The sequence below is a fragment of the Triticum dicoccoides genome, chromosome 7B, assembly GCF_002162155.2.
Source record: "Triticum dicoccoides isolate Atlit2015 ecotype Zavitan chromosome 7B, WEW_v2.0, whole genome shotgun sequence".
Lineage (NCBI taxonomy): Eukaryota > Viridiplantae > Streptophyta > Magnoliopsida > Poales > Poaceae > Triticum > Triticum dicoccoides.
This window is the reverse complement of record NC_041393.1, coordinates 130,205,686-130,221,581: the sequence shown is the minus strand read 5'-3', so window position 1 is coordinate 130,221,581 and position 15,896 is coordinate 130,205,686.

Below are 15,896 nucleotides of genomic sequence, written 5' to 3'. Positions count from 1 at the left end.
ACTCTTGTAACACCCATATCATCAATATCAATCAAGCAGGAAGTAGAGTTTTACCTACATCGAGAGGGCCCGAACCTGGGTAAAACATTGTGTCCCTTGCCTCCTGTTACCATCAGCCTTAAACGCACAGATCGGGACCCCCTACCCGAGATCCGCCGGTTTTGACACCGACACCGGGACCAATGGCCCCCGAGGCCCGGTCGGTGCCCTGGTGATACGTCTCCAACGTATCTATAATTTTTGATTGCTCCATGCTACTTTATCTACTATTTTGGACTATATTGGGCTTTATTTTCCACTTTTATATTACTTTTGGGACTAACCTATTAACGGGAGGCCCAGCCCAGAATTGTTGTTTTTTGCCTTTTTCAGTATTTCGAAGAAACAGAATATCAAACGGAGTCCAATCGGAATGAAACCTTCGGGATCGTGATTTTCCAACCGAACGTGATCCAGAAGACTTGGACCCTACTCCAAGAAGCTTCCGAGGAGGTCACGAGGGTGGAGGGCGCCCCCCCCCCCCCCCCTGGGCGCGCCCCCTACCTCGTGGGCCCCTTGGAGCTCCACCGACGTACTCCTTCCTCCTATATATACCTACGTATCCCCGAACGATCAGAACAGGAGCCAAAAACCTAATTCCACCACCGCAACCTTTTGTATCCACGAGATCCCATCTTGGGGCCTGTTCCGGAGCTCGCCGGAGGGGGCATCCACCACGGAGGGCTTCTACATCATCACCATAGCCCCTCCGATGAAGTGTGAGTAGTTTACTTCAGACCTTCGGGTCCATAGCTAGTAGCTAGATGGCTTTTTCTCTCTTTTTGGATCTCAATACAATGTTCTCCCCCTCTCTCATGGAGATCTACTTGATGTAATCTTCTTTTTGCGGTGTGTTTGTTGAGACCGATGAATTGTGGGTTTATGATCCAGTATTATCTATGGAAAATATTTGATTCTTCTCTGAATTCTTTTATGTATGATTGAGTTATCTTTGCGAGTCTCTTCGAATTATCTTTTTGGTTTGGCCAACTAGATTGGTAGTTCTTGCAATGGGAGAAGTGCTTAGCTTTGGGTTCAATCTTGCGGTGTCCTTACTCAGTGACAGAAAGAGTTGCAAGGCACGTATTGTATTGTTGCCATCGAGGATAACAAGATGGGGTTTTTATCATATTGCATGAATTTATCCCTCTACATCATGTCATCTTGCTTACGGCGTTACTCTATTTTCACTTAATACTCTAGATGCATGCTGGATAGCGGTAGATGAGTGGAGTAATAGTAGTAGATGCAGAATCGTTTCGATCTACTTGTTTTGGACGTGATGCCTATATACATGATCATTGCCTAGATGTACTCATAACTATGCTCAATTATGTCAATTGCTCAACAGTAATTTGTTCACCCATCGTAGAATACTTATGCTCTTGAGAGAAGCCACTAGTGAAACCTATGGCCCCCGGGTCTATTCTCATCATATCAATCTATATCACTTTATTTACTCGCTTTGTTTTTACTTTGCCTTTACTTTTTATTTTGCATCTATCTATCAAAAATACCAAAAATATTATCTCTATCAGATCTCACTCTCGTAAGTGACCGTGAAGGGATTGACAACCCCTAAGCGTTGGTTGCGAGTTGCTATCGTATTGTGTAGGTACGAGGGACTTGTGTGTTGTCTCCTACTGGATTGATACCTTAGTTCTCAAAAACTGAGGGAAATACTTACGCTACTTTACTGCATCATCCTCTCCTCTTTGGGGAAATCCAACGCAGTGCTCAAGAGGTAGCAAGAAGAATTTCTGGCGCCGTTGCCAGGGAGGCTCACGCAAGCAAGTCAACCATACCAAGTACCCGTCGCAATCCTTATCTCTCGCATTACATTATTTGCCATTTGCCTCTCGTTTTCCTCTCCCCCACTTCACCCTTGCCGTTTTATTCGTCCTCTCTTTCCCAATCTCCTCCTCTCTTTCCCGTTTGCCTTTTCCTTGTTGCCTTTCTGTTTGCTCGTGTGCTAGTTTGCTTGCTTGTCATCATGACTAGTCTCTTATCTTCTCCGTTATATCCCGGGAATGAAGTTCTAAATTTTAAGCAAATGGAGGGAGAAAATCTAAAAGATGCTTGGTATAGAATTTGCAATGCTCAAAATAGATCTACCAGGAAGCAATCTACTTCAGCTCTTCTTCGCAATTTTTACGGTGCTAATCCTTGGTATAGATATATCCTTGATACCATTACCGGAGGGAATTTTTTGGGTACCCATACTTTTGATTCTTATAATGCTTTAATAGTATATTTGGATCACCACCCCTTTTGATTAATGGAACTACGTTAACTTTGGACCATGTTATGCAAAGGCTTGAAGCTATTGAAAATAAAGTTGCTACCGTTGAATCAATTGAAAATCTTGATAAAAAGATCCACAATCAAATTACCCAATATGGATCTAAGGTAGGAATGACTTTGAAAAATATTAAAGAAAAAGAACCCATAGTTAATGAAAAAATAAATCTAGACTCTACAAGAATCGATAAACTTGAGGGTATCATCACCAACTTGGGAACCGCTTTTTCTTCCGTTCAAAACACTCCAAGTTCTTCTACTAAAAATACTAAGCTTATGTATGTTCCTAAGAATAAGGGTAAATCATCTAGTACGGAAACCGCGGATCTTAAATCTATAAGTGTTCATCCCAATCTTTTTACCATCATTAAGGAACCATTTGCTATAGATGAATTTTTCGATCTTTTGCCTGAAAATTTGACAATTACTAGGAAGAAAGAAAAGTCTAAAGGAGGTAGATGCCTTATTGAAGAATTGCCTACCAAAGATGGCAATACCTAGATCTATCCTTGCTTTTATGCCTAGCTAGGGGCGTTAAGCGATAGCGCTTGTTGGGAGGCAACCCAATTTTATTTTGTGTTTTTTGTTTTTGCTTCTGTTTAGGAATAAATAATACATCTACCTTCTGTTTGGATGTGGTTTTATGTTTTAATTAGTGTTTGTGCCAAGTAGGACCTATAGGATAACCTACGATGATAGTTGATTTGATTCTGCTGAAAAACAGAAACTTTGCGCGCATGAATATAATTATGATAAATCACAGGAACGTGCTTTTGCGTTGATTATTTTTTCTGCTGATCAATAAACAAATTTTCCAGTACTTCCTATTTTGGTAGAATTTTTAGAGTTCCAGAAGTTTGCGTTAGTTACAGATTGCTACAGACTGTTCTGTTTTTGACAAATTCTGTTTTCCGTGTGTTGTTTGCTTATTTTGATGAATCTATGGCTTGTAAATTAATTTATAAACCATAGAGAAGTTGAAATACAGTAGGTTTAACACCAATGTAAATAAATAATGAGTTCATTACAGTACCTTGAAGTAGTCTTTTGTTTTCTTTCTCTAACGGAGCTCACGAGATTTCTGTTGAGTTTTGTGTTGTGAAGTTCTCAAGTTTTGGGTGAATTCTTTTGATGGATTATGGAACAAGGAGTGGCAAGAGCCTAAGCTTGGGGATGCACATGGCACCCCCAAGATAATCCAAGGACACCAAAAAGTCAAAGCTTGGGGATGCCCCGGAAGGCATCCCCTCTTTCGTCCACTTCCATCGGTAATTTACTTGGAGCTATATTTTTATTCACCAACATGATATGTGTTTTACTTGGAGCATCTTGTATTATTTGTGTCTTTGCTTGTTAGTTTACCACAATCATCCTTGCTGTACACATCTTTTGAGAGAGCCATACATGAATTGGAATTTGTTAGAATACTCTATGTGATTTGCTTATATCTTTTGAGCTTGATAGTTTTGCTCATAGTGCTTCACTTATATCTTTTGAGCGTCATAATTTTTGCTCTAGTACTTCACTTAGATCTTTTAGAGCATAGTGGTGGATTTGTTTTAAAGAAATTATTTGATCTCTCATGCTTCACTTAGATTATTTTGAGAGTCTTTGATAGCATGGTAATTTGCTTAATGTTAATATACTTGGTGTTCAAGATATGTAAAACTTTCTTTTGAGTGAATTGAATACTAAGATAAGTTTGATGCTTGATAATTGTTTTGAGATATGAAGGTGATAATATCAAAGTCGTGCTAGTTGGGTGATTATGAATTTGAGAAATACTTGTGTTGAAGTTTGCAAATCCCGTAGCATGCACGTATGGTTAAAGTTGTGTAACAAATTTGAAACATGAAGTGTACCTGGCTTGTGCATCCTTATGAGTGGCGGTCGGGGACGAGCGATGGTATTTTCCTACCAATCTATCCCCCTAGGAGCATGCGCGTAGTACTTGAATTTTTGATGACTTCTAAATTTTTGCAATAAGTATATGAGTTCTTTTGACTAATGTTGAGTCCATGGATTATACGCACTCTCACCTTTCTGCCATTGCTAGCCTCTTCGGTGCCGTGCATTGCCCTTTCTCACCTTGAGAGTTGGTGCAAACTTCGCCGGTGCATCCAAACCCCGTGATATGATATGCTCTGTCACACATAAACCTCCTTATATCTTCATCAAAACAGCCACCATACCTACCTATCATGGCATTTCCATAGCCATTCCGAGATATATTGCCATGCAACTTCCACCAGCATCATCATGACATGCATTACTTTTGTCATATTGCCATTGCATGATCTTGTAGTTGACATCGTATTTGTCGCAAAGCCACCATGCATTATTTTTCATACATGTCACTCTTGATTCATTGCACCATCCCGGTACACCGCCGGAGGCATTCATATAGAGTCATATCTTGTTCTAAGTTTCGAGTTGTAATCCTTGTGTTGTAATCAATAGAAGTGTGATGATCATCATTACTAGAGCATTGCCCAAAAAAGAGAGAAAGGCCAAAAAGAAAAAAAGAAGGCCCAAAAAAAAGGGCAATGCTACTATCTCTTTTTCCACACTTGTGCTTCAAAATAGCACCTTGTTCTTCATGTAGTGAGTCTCGTATATTGTGCTTCAAAGTAGCACCTTGTTCCTCATGTAGTGAGTCTCATAAGTTGTCTTTTTTTATACTAAGTTGGAATTTTTCATTATAGAACTTGGCTTGTATATTCCTACGATGGGCTTCCTCAAATGCCCTAGGTCTTCGTGAGCAAGCAAGTTGGATGCACACCCACTAGTTTTCTTTTGTTGAGCATTCATAGCTCTGGTGCATCTATTGCATGGCAATCCCTACTCCTCATGTTGACATCAATTGATGGGCATCTCCATAGCCCATTGATTATCCTCGTCAATGTGAGACTTTCTCCTTTTTTGTCTTCTCCACACAATCCCCATCATCATATTCTATTCCACCCATAGTGTTATATCCATGGCTCACGCTCATGTATTGCGTGAAGGTTGAAAAAGTTTGAGATTATTTAAGTATGAAACAATTGCTTGCCTTGTCATCGGGGGTATAGAAGTTTGGAACATCTTTGTGTGACGAAAATGAAGCATAGCCTAACTATATGATTTTGTAGGGATGAACTTCCTTTTGCCATGTTATTTTGAGAAGACATGATTGCTTTGATTAGTATGCTTGAAGTATTATTATTTTTGTGTCAATATGAACTTTTGTCTTGAATCTTTCGGATCTGAATATTCATATCACAATTAAGAAGATTTACATTGAAATTATGCCAAAGTATCACTCCGCATCAAATATTCTTTTTTATCATTTACCTACTCGAGGACAAGCAGGAATTAAGCTTGGGGATGCCTGATAAGTCTCCAACGTATCTATAATTTTTGATTGCTCCATGCTACTTTATCTACTAATTTGGACTATATTGGGCTTTATTTTCCACTTTTATATTACTTTTGGGACTAACCTATTAACCGGAGACCCAGCCCAGAATTGCAGTTTTTTGCCTTTTTTAGTATTTCGAAGAAACAGAATATCAAACGGAGTCCAAACGGAATGAAACCTTCGGGATCGTGATTTTCCAATCGAACGTGATCCAGGAGACTTGGACCCTACTCCAAGAAGCTTCCGAGGAGGTCACGAGGGTGGAGGGCGCCCCCCCTTCCTGGGCGCGCCCCCCTACCTCGTGGGCCCCTCGGAGCTCCACCGACGTACTCCTTCCTCCTATATATATCTACGTATCCCCGAACGATCAGAACAAGAGCCAAAAACCTAATTCCACCGCCGCAACCTTCTGTATCCACGAGATCTCATCTTGGGGCCTGTTCCGGAGCTCTACCGGAGGGGGCATCCACCATGGAAGGCTTCTACATCATCACCATAGCCCCTCCGATGAAGTGTGAGTAGTTTACTTCAGACCTTCGGGTCCATAGCTAGTAGCTATATGGCTTTTTCTCTCTTTTTGGATCTCAATACAATGTTCTCCCCCTCTCTTGTGGAGATCTATTCGACGTAATCTTCTTTTTGTGGTATGTTTGTTGAGACCGATGAATTGTGGGTTTATGATCTAGTATTATCTATGGAAAATATTTCATTCTTCTCTGAATTCTTTTATGTATGATTGAGTTATCTTTGCAAGTCTCTTCGAATTATCTTTTTGGTTTGGCCAACTAGATTGGTAGTTCTTGCAATGGGAGAAGTGCTTAGCTTTGGGTTCAATCTTGCGGTGTCCTTACTCAGTGACAGCAAGAGTTGCAAGGCACGTATTGTATTGTTGCCATCGAGGATAACAAGATGGGGTTTTTATCATATTGCATGAATTTATCCCTCTACATCATGTCATCTTGCTTATAGCGTTACTCTATTTTTACTTAATACTCTAGATGCATGCTGGATAGCGGTTGATGAGTGGAGTAATAGTAGTAGATGCAGAATCGTTTCGATCTACTTGTTTTGGACGTGATGCCTATATACATGATCATTGCCTAGATATACTCATAACTATGCTCAATTCTGTCAATTGCTCAACAGTAATTTGTTCACCCACCGTAGAATACTTATGCTCTTGAGAGAAGCCACTAGTGAAACCTATGGCCCCCGGGTCTATTCTCATCATATCAATCTATATCACTTTATTTACTCGCTTTGTTTTTACTTTGCCTTTACTTTTTACTTTGCATCTATCTATCAAAAATACCAAAAATATTATCTCTATCAGATCTCACTCTCGTAAGTGACCGTGAAGGGATTGACAACCCCTAAGCGTTGGTTGCGAGTTGCTATCGTTTTGTGTAGGTACGAGGGACTTGTGCGTGGTCTCCTGCTGGATTGATACCTTGGTTCTCAAAAACTAAGGGAAATACTTATGCTACTTTACTGCATCATCCTCTCCTCTTCGGGGAAATCCAACGCAGTCCTCAAGAGGTAGCACCTGGCCTTACGAATCGGGACCGATACACCCATTGATCCCGATTCATAGGAGAACCGGGATTAATGCCCTTTTCTGGCATGGTGAAATCACAAGTGCTCCCTAGGTGGTTTTGGTAATTAATGTCAACATATCTCTTGTTGGACTAACACTTTTATCTAGTATCTTTCAGATAAGTTCAACAATGGAGTGGCATGGACTATAGGTTGTGGGAACTCCTTCAAGATGCTAAGGACAAAGGATTGGCTCAAGCTTCAAGCTCAAGACTCTTCATTTTACATTTTAGTGATCCAAGATCACATTGAGTCTATAGGAAAAGCCAATACTATCAAGAAGGGATGAGGTGTTGCTTAATGAGTTTCTTGCTCCACGGTGCTTAGTGATATGCTCCAAAACCCTCAACTACTTTCCTACTTCCACACATATGTCCTACACCTAAAGTCAAACTCGGCCATACCGATTCTTTCTATCCGGCGCCACCGAGTTTAGATGACATAGCCACTGCCACAAACCCTAGGCAAATCGGTCTCACCGATAGGGATCTCGGTCTCACCGAGATGGGATTGTAATCTCTCTGTGTATGTCCATTATCAAAATCAGTCTCACCGAGTTTGAGCAATCGGTACTACCGAGATTACAATGCAAACTCTCTGGTTAACTTATTACCAAAATCGGTCCCATCGAGTTTGAGTAATCGGTCCAACCGAGTCTGTCTGACCAACTCTCTGGTTAGCTAATTACCAAAATCGGTCTCACCGAGTTTGTGTAATCAGTCTCACCGAGATTACGTTATGCCCTAACCCTAACCATATCGGTCCTACCGAGTTGCATGTCGGTCCCATCGAAAATCCTAACGGTCACTAGATTTGCTGAATCGGTCTGACCGAGTTTGTTGATGAAGGAAATATGCCCTAGAGGCAATAATAAAGTTATATTTATTTCCTTATTTCATGATAAATGTTTATTATTCATGCTAGAATTGTATTAACCGGAAACATGATACATGTGTGAATACATAGACAAACATATAGTCACTAGTATGCCTCTACTTGACTAGCTCATTAATCAAAGATGGTTATGTTTCCTAACCATAGACATGTGTTGTCATTTGATTAATGGGATCACATCATTAGGAGAATGATGTGATTGACATGACCCATTCCGTTAGCCTAGCACTTGATCATTTAGTATGTTGCTATTGCTTTCTTCATGACTTATACATGTTCCTGTAACTATGAGATTATGCAACTCCCGTTTACCGGAGGAACACTTTGGGTGCTACCAAACGTCACAACGTAACTGGGTGATTATAAAGGAGTACTACAGGTGTCTCCAAAGGTACATGTTGGGTTGGCGTATTTCGAGATTAGGTTTTGTCACTCCGATTGTCGGAGAGGTATCTCTGGGCCCTCTCGGTAATGCACATCACTATAAGCCTTGCAAGCAATGTGACTAATGAGTTAGTTGCGGGATGATGCATTATGTAACGAGTAAAGAGACTTGCCGGTAACGAGATTGAACTAGGTATTGGATACCGACGATCAAATCTCGGGCAAGTAACATACCGATGACAAAGGGAACAACGTATGTTGTTATGCGGTTTGACCGATAAAGATCTTCGTAGAATATGTAGGAGCCAATATGAGCATCCAGGTTCCGCTATTGGTTATTGACCGAGAATAGTTCTAGGTCATGTCTACATTGTTCTCGAACCCGTAGGGTCCGCATGCTTAAGGTTTCGATGACAGTTATATTATGAGTTTATGAGTTTTGATGTACCAAAGGAGTTCGGAGTCCCGGATGAGATCGGGGACATGACGAGGAGTCTCGAAATGGTCGAGACGTAAAGATCGATATATTGGACGACTATATTCGGACTTCGTAAAGGTTCCGAGTGATTCGGATATTTTTCGGAGTACCGGAGAGTTACGAGAATTCGCCGGGGAGTATATGGGCCTTATTGGGCCATACGGGAATAGAGGAGAGAGGACGAAAGGAAGGAGGCGCGCAGCCCCCCTCTGGTCCGAATTGGACAAGGGGTGCGGCCCCCTTTTCCTTCCTCCTCTCCCCCTCTTTCCCCCCTTCTCCTACTCCAACAAGGAAGGAGGGAGTCCTACTCCCAGTGGGAGTAGGACTCCCCTTGACGCGCCCCTCCTAGGCCGGCCGTCCCTCCCCCCTTGCTCCTTTATATACGGGGGCAGGGGGGCACCTCTAGGCACAACACAAGTTGATCTACGGATCGTTCCTTAGCCGTGTGCGGTGCCCCCCTCCACCATATTCCACCTCGGTCATATCGTCGCGGAGTTTAGGCGAAGCCCTGAGCCGGTAGAGCATCATCATCGTCACCACGTCGTCGTGCTGACGGAACTCATCCCCGACACTTTGCTGGATCGGAGTCCGGGGATCGTCATCGAGCTGAACGTGTGCTGAACTCGGAGGTGCCGTACATTCGGTACTTGGATCGGTCGGATCGTAAAGACGTACGACTACATCAACCGCGTTGTCATAACGCTTCCGCTTACGGTCTACGAGGGTACGTGGACAACACTCTCCCCTCCCTTTGCTATGCCATCACCATGATCTTGCGTGTGCGTAGGAAATTTTTTAAAATTACTACGTTCCCTAACAGTGGCATCCGAGCCAGGTTTTATGCGTAGATGTCATATGCACGAGTAGAACACAAGTGAGTTGTGGGCAATACAAGTCATACTGCTTACCAGCATGTCATACTTTGGTTCGGCGGTATTGTGAGATGAAGCGGCCCGGACCGACATTACGCGTATGCTTACGCGAGACTGGTTTCACCGTTACGAGCACTCGTGCTTAAAGGTGACTGGCGGGTGTCTGTCTCTCTCACTTTAGCTGAATCGAGTGTGGCTACGACCGGTCCTTGTGAAGGTTAAAACAGCACTAACTTGACGAACTATCGTTGTGATTCTGATGCGTAGGTAAGAACGGTTCTTGCTAAGCCCGTAGCAGCCACGTAAAAATTGCAACAACAAAGTAGAGGACGTCTAACTTGTTTTTGCAGGGCATGTTGTGATGTGATATGGTCAAGACGTGATGCTATATTTTATTCTATGACATGATCATGTTTTGTAACCGAAGTTATCGGCAACTGGCAGGAGCCATATGGTTGTCGCTTTATTGTATGAAATGCAAACACCCTGTAATTGCTTTACTTTATCACTAAGCGGTAGCGATAGTCGTAGAAGCAATAGATGACGTAAACGACAACGATGCTACGATGAAGATTAAGGTGTCGCGCCAGTGACGATGGTGATCACGATGGTGCTTCGGAGATGGAGATCACAAGCACAAGATGATGATGGCCATATCATATCACTTATATTGATTGCATGTGATGTTTATCATTTATGCATCTTATCTTGCTTTGATTGACGGTAGCATTTTAAGATGATCTCTCACTAAAAATTATCAAGAAGTGTTCTCCCTGAGTATGCACCGTTGCCAAAGTTCATCGTGCCCAGACACCACGTGATGATCGGGTGTGATAAGCTCTACGTCCATCTACAATGGGTGCAAGTCAGTTTTGCACACGCAGAATACTCAGGTTAAACTTGACGAGCCTAGCATATGCAGATATGGCCTCGGAACACGGAGACCGAAAGGTCGAGCGTGAATCATATAGTAGATATGATCAACATAGTGATGTTCACCATTGAAAACTACTCCATCTCACGTGATGATCGGTTATGGTTTAGTTGATATGGATCACGTAATCACTTAGAGGATTAGAGGGATGTCTTTCTAAGTGGGAGTTCTTAAGTAATATGATTAATTGAACTTTAATTTATCATGAACTTAGTCCTGGTAGTATTTTGCAAATTATGTTGTAGATCAATAGCTTGTGTTGTTGCTTTCATATATTTATTTTGATATGTTCCTAGAGAAAATTGAGTTGAAAGATGTTAGTAGCAATGATGCGGATTGGATCCGTGATCTGAGGTTTATCCTCATTGCTGCGTAGAGGAATTATGTCCTTGATGCACCGCTAGGTGACAAACCTATTGCAGGAGAAGATGCAGACGTTATGAACGTTTGGCTAGCTCAATATGATGACTACTTGATAGTTTAGTGCACCATGCTTAACGGCTTAGAATCGGGACTTCAAATATGTTTTGAACGTCATGGACCATATGAGATGTTCCAGGAGTTGAAGTTAATATTTCAAGCAAATACCCGAGTTGAGAGATATGAAGTCTTCAACAAGTTCTATAGCTAAAAGATGGAGGAGAATCGCTCAACTAGTGAGCATGTGCTCAGATTGTATGGGTACTACAATCTCTTGAATCAAGTGGGAGTTAATCTTCCAGATAAGATAGTGATTGACAGAATTCTCTAGACACCACCACCAAGTTAGTAGAACTTCGTGATGAACTATAATGCAAGGGATGACGAAAACGATTCCCGAGCTCTTCGTGATGCTGAAATAGACGAAGGTAGAAGTCAAGAAAGAGCATCAAGTGTTGATGATTGACAAGACCACTAGTTTCAAGAAAAGGGCAAAGGGAAAGAAAGGGAACTTCAAGCAGAATGGCAAGCAAGTTGTCACTCCCGTGAAGAAGACCAAAGCTGGACCAAAGCCTAAAACTGAGTGCTTACACTGCAAAGGAAATGGTCACTAGAAGTGGAAATGCCCTGAATATTTGGTGGATAAGAAGGATGGCAAATTGAACAAGGGTATATTTGATATACAGGTTATTGATGTGTGCCTTACTAGTGTTTATAGTAGCCCCTGAGTATTTGATACTTGTTCGGTTACTAAGATTAGTAACTCGAAACAGGAGTTACAGAATAAACAGAGACTAGTTGAGGGGAAGTGACGATGAGTGTTGGAAATAGTTCCAAGATTGATATGATCATCATCACACACTCCCTATACTTTTGGGATTAGTGTTAAACCTAAATAAATGTTATTTAGCGTTTGCGTTGAGCATGAATATGATTTGATCATGTTTATTGCGATACAGTTATTCATTTGAAGTTAAAGAATAATTGTTATTCTGTTTACATGAATAAGACCTTCAATGGTTATACACCCAATGAAAATAGTTTGTTGGATCTCGATCGTAGTGATACACATATTCATAATATTGATGCCAAAAGATGCAAAGTTAATAATGATAGTGCAACATATTTGTGGCACTGCCGTTTGGGTCATATCGGTGTAAAGCGCATGAAGAAACTCCATAAAGATGGATTTTCGGAATCACTTGGTTATGAATCATTTGATGCTTGCGAACCATGCCTTTTGGGCAAGATGACTAAAACTCCGTTCTCCGGAACAATGGAACAAGCTACTGACTTATTGGAAATAATACATACTATGCGATCCAATGAGTGTTGATGCTCGTGGCAAGTATCGTTATTTTCTGACCTTCACAAAATGATTTGAGCAGATATGGGTATATCTGCTTGATGAAACATAAGTCTGAAATAATTGAAAGGTTCAAAGAATTTCAGAGTGAAGTGGAAAAATCATCGTAACAAGAAAATAAAGTTTCTGCGATCTGATCGCGGAGACGAATATTTGAGTTACGAGTTTGGTCTTCAATTAAAACAATGTGAATAGTTTCACACCTCATGCCACCTGGAACACCACAACGTTATGGTGTGTCTGAACGTCGTAACCGCACTTTATTGGATATGGTGCGATCTATGATGTCTCTTATTGATTTACCATTATCCTTTTGGGGTTATGCATTAGAGACAGCTGCATTCACGTTAAAAGGGCACCATCTAAATCCGTTGAGACGACATCGTATGAACTATGGTTTAGCAGTAAACCTAAGCTGTCGTTTCTTAAAGTTTGGAGTTGCGATGCTTATATGAAAAAAGTTTCAACCTGATAAGCTCAAACCCAAATCGGAGAAGTGCGTCTTCGTAGAATACCCAAAGTTAACTATTGGGTACACCTTCTATCACAGATCCGAAGGCAAGTTATTCATTGCTAAGAATGGATCCTTTCTAGAGAAGGAGTTTCTATCGAAAGAAGTGAGTGGGAGGAAAGTAGAGCTTGACAAGGTAATTGTACCTTCTCCCGAATTGGAAAGTAGTTCATCACAGAAATTAGTTCCAGTGATTTCTACACCAATTAGTGAGGAAGCTAATGATGATGATCATGAAACTTCAGTTCAAGTTACTACAGAACCTCGTAGGTCTTCCAGAGTAAGATCCGCACCAGAGTGGTACGGTAATCCTGTTCTGGAAGTTATGTTACTCGACCATGACGAACCTACGAACTATGAAGAAGCGATGGTGAGCCCAGATTCCGCAAAATGGCTTGAGGCCATGAGATCTGAGATAAGATCCATGTATGAAAACAAAGTATGGACTTTGATTGACTTGCCCAATGATCAGCAAGACATTGAGATTAAATGGATCTTCAAGAGGAAGATGGACGCTGATAGTGTTACTATCTACAAAGCTAGAATTGTCGCAAAAGGTTTTCGACAAGTTCAAGGTGTTGACTACGATGAGAGTTTTTCACTCATATCTATGCTTAAGTCTGTCTGAATCATGTTAGCAATTGCCGCATTTTATGAAATCTGGCAAATGGATAAACAAAACTGCATTCCTTAATGGTTTTCTTAAAGAAGAGTTGTATATGATGCAACCAGAAGGTTTTGTCAATCCTAAAGGTGCTAACAAATTGTGCAAGCTCCAGCGATCCATCTATGGACTGGTGCAAGCATCTCGGAGTTGGAATATACGCTTTGATGAGTTGATCAAAGCATATAGTTTTATACAGACTTTTGAAGAAGCCTGTATTTACAAGAAAGTGAGTGGGAGCTCTGTAGCACTTCTAATGTTATATGTGGATGACATATTGTTAATTGGAAATGATATGGAAATTCTGGATAGCATGAAAGGATACTTGAATAAGAGTTTTTTAAAAGCAAGACCTCGGTGAAGCTGCTTACACATTGAGCATCAATATCTATATAGATAGATCAAGACGCCTGATAAGATTTTTCAATGAGTACATACCCTGATAAAATTTTGAAATAGTTCAAAATGGAACAGTCAAAGAAGGAGTTCTTGCCTGTGTTACAAGGTGTGAAGTTGAGTAAGTCTCAAGACCCGACCATTGCAGAAAATAGAAAGAGAATGAAAAGTCATTCCCTATGCCTCAGTCATAGATTCTATAAAGTATGCTATGCTGTGAACCAGACCTATTATATACCTTGCTCTGTGTTTGGCAAAGGAATACAATTTTGATCTAATAAATGGATCACTGGACATGGGTCAAGAATATCCTTAGTGAGGACTAAGGAGATGTTTCTCGATTATGGAGGTGATAAAAGAGCCCATCGTAAAAGTTACAACGATGCAAGATTTTACACCAATCCAGATGACTCTAAGTCTCAATCTGGATACATATTGAAAGTGGGAGCAATTAGCTAGAGTAGCTCCGTGCATAGCATTGTGGACATAGAATATTTGCGAAATACATACGGCTCTGAATATGACAGACACCGTTGACTAAGCTTCCCTCACGAGCAAACATGATCATACCTTAGTACTCTTTTGGGTGTTAATCACATAGCGATGTGAACTAGATTATTTACTCTAGTAAACCCTTTGGGTGTTGATCACATGATGATGTGAACTATGGGTATTAATCACATGCAGATGTGAATATTGGTGTTAAATCACATAGCGATGTGAACTAGATTATTGACTCTAGTGCAAGTGGGAGACTGAAGGAAATATGCCCTAGAGGCAATAATAAAGTTATTATTTATTTCCTTATTTCATGATAAATGTTTATTATTCATGCTAGAATTGTATTAACCGGAAACATGATACATGTGTGAATACATAGACAAACATATAGTCACTAGTATGCCTCTACTTGACTAGCTCATTAATCAAAGATGGTTATGTTTCCTAACCATAGACATGTGTTGTCATTTGATTAATGGGATCACATCATTAGGAGAATGATGTGATTGACATGACCCATTCCGTTAGCCTAGCACTTGATCATTTAGTATGTTGCTATTGCTTTCTTCATGACTTATACATGTTCCTGTAACTATGAGATTATGCAACTCCCGTTTACCGGAGGAACACTTTGGGTGCTACCAAACGTCACAACGTAACTGGGTGATTATAAAGGAGTACTACAGGTGTCTCCAAAGGTACATGTTGGGTTGGCGTATTTCGAGATTAGGTTTTGTCACTCCGATTGTCGGAGAGGTATCTCTGGGCCCTCTCGGTAATGCACATCACTATAAGCCTTGCAAGCAATGTGACTAATGAGTTAGTTGCGGGATGATGCATTATGTAACGAGTAAAGAGACTTGCCGGTAACGAGATTGAACTAGGTATTGGATACCGACGATCAAATCTCGGGCAAGTAACATACCGATGACAAAGGGAACAACGTATGTTGTTATGCGGTTTGACCGATAAAGATCTTCGTAGAATATGTAGGAGCCAATATGAGCATCCAGGTTCCGCTATTGGTTATTGACCGAGAATAGTTCTAGGTCATGTCTACATTGTTCTCGAACCCGTAGGGTCCGCATGCTTAAGGTTTCGATGACAGTTATATTATGAGTTTATGAGTTTTGATGTACC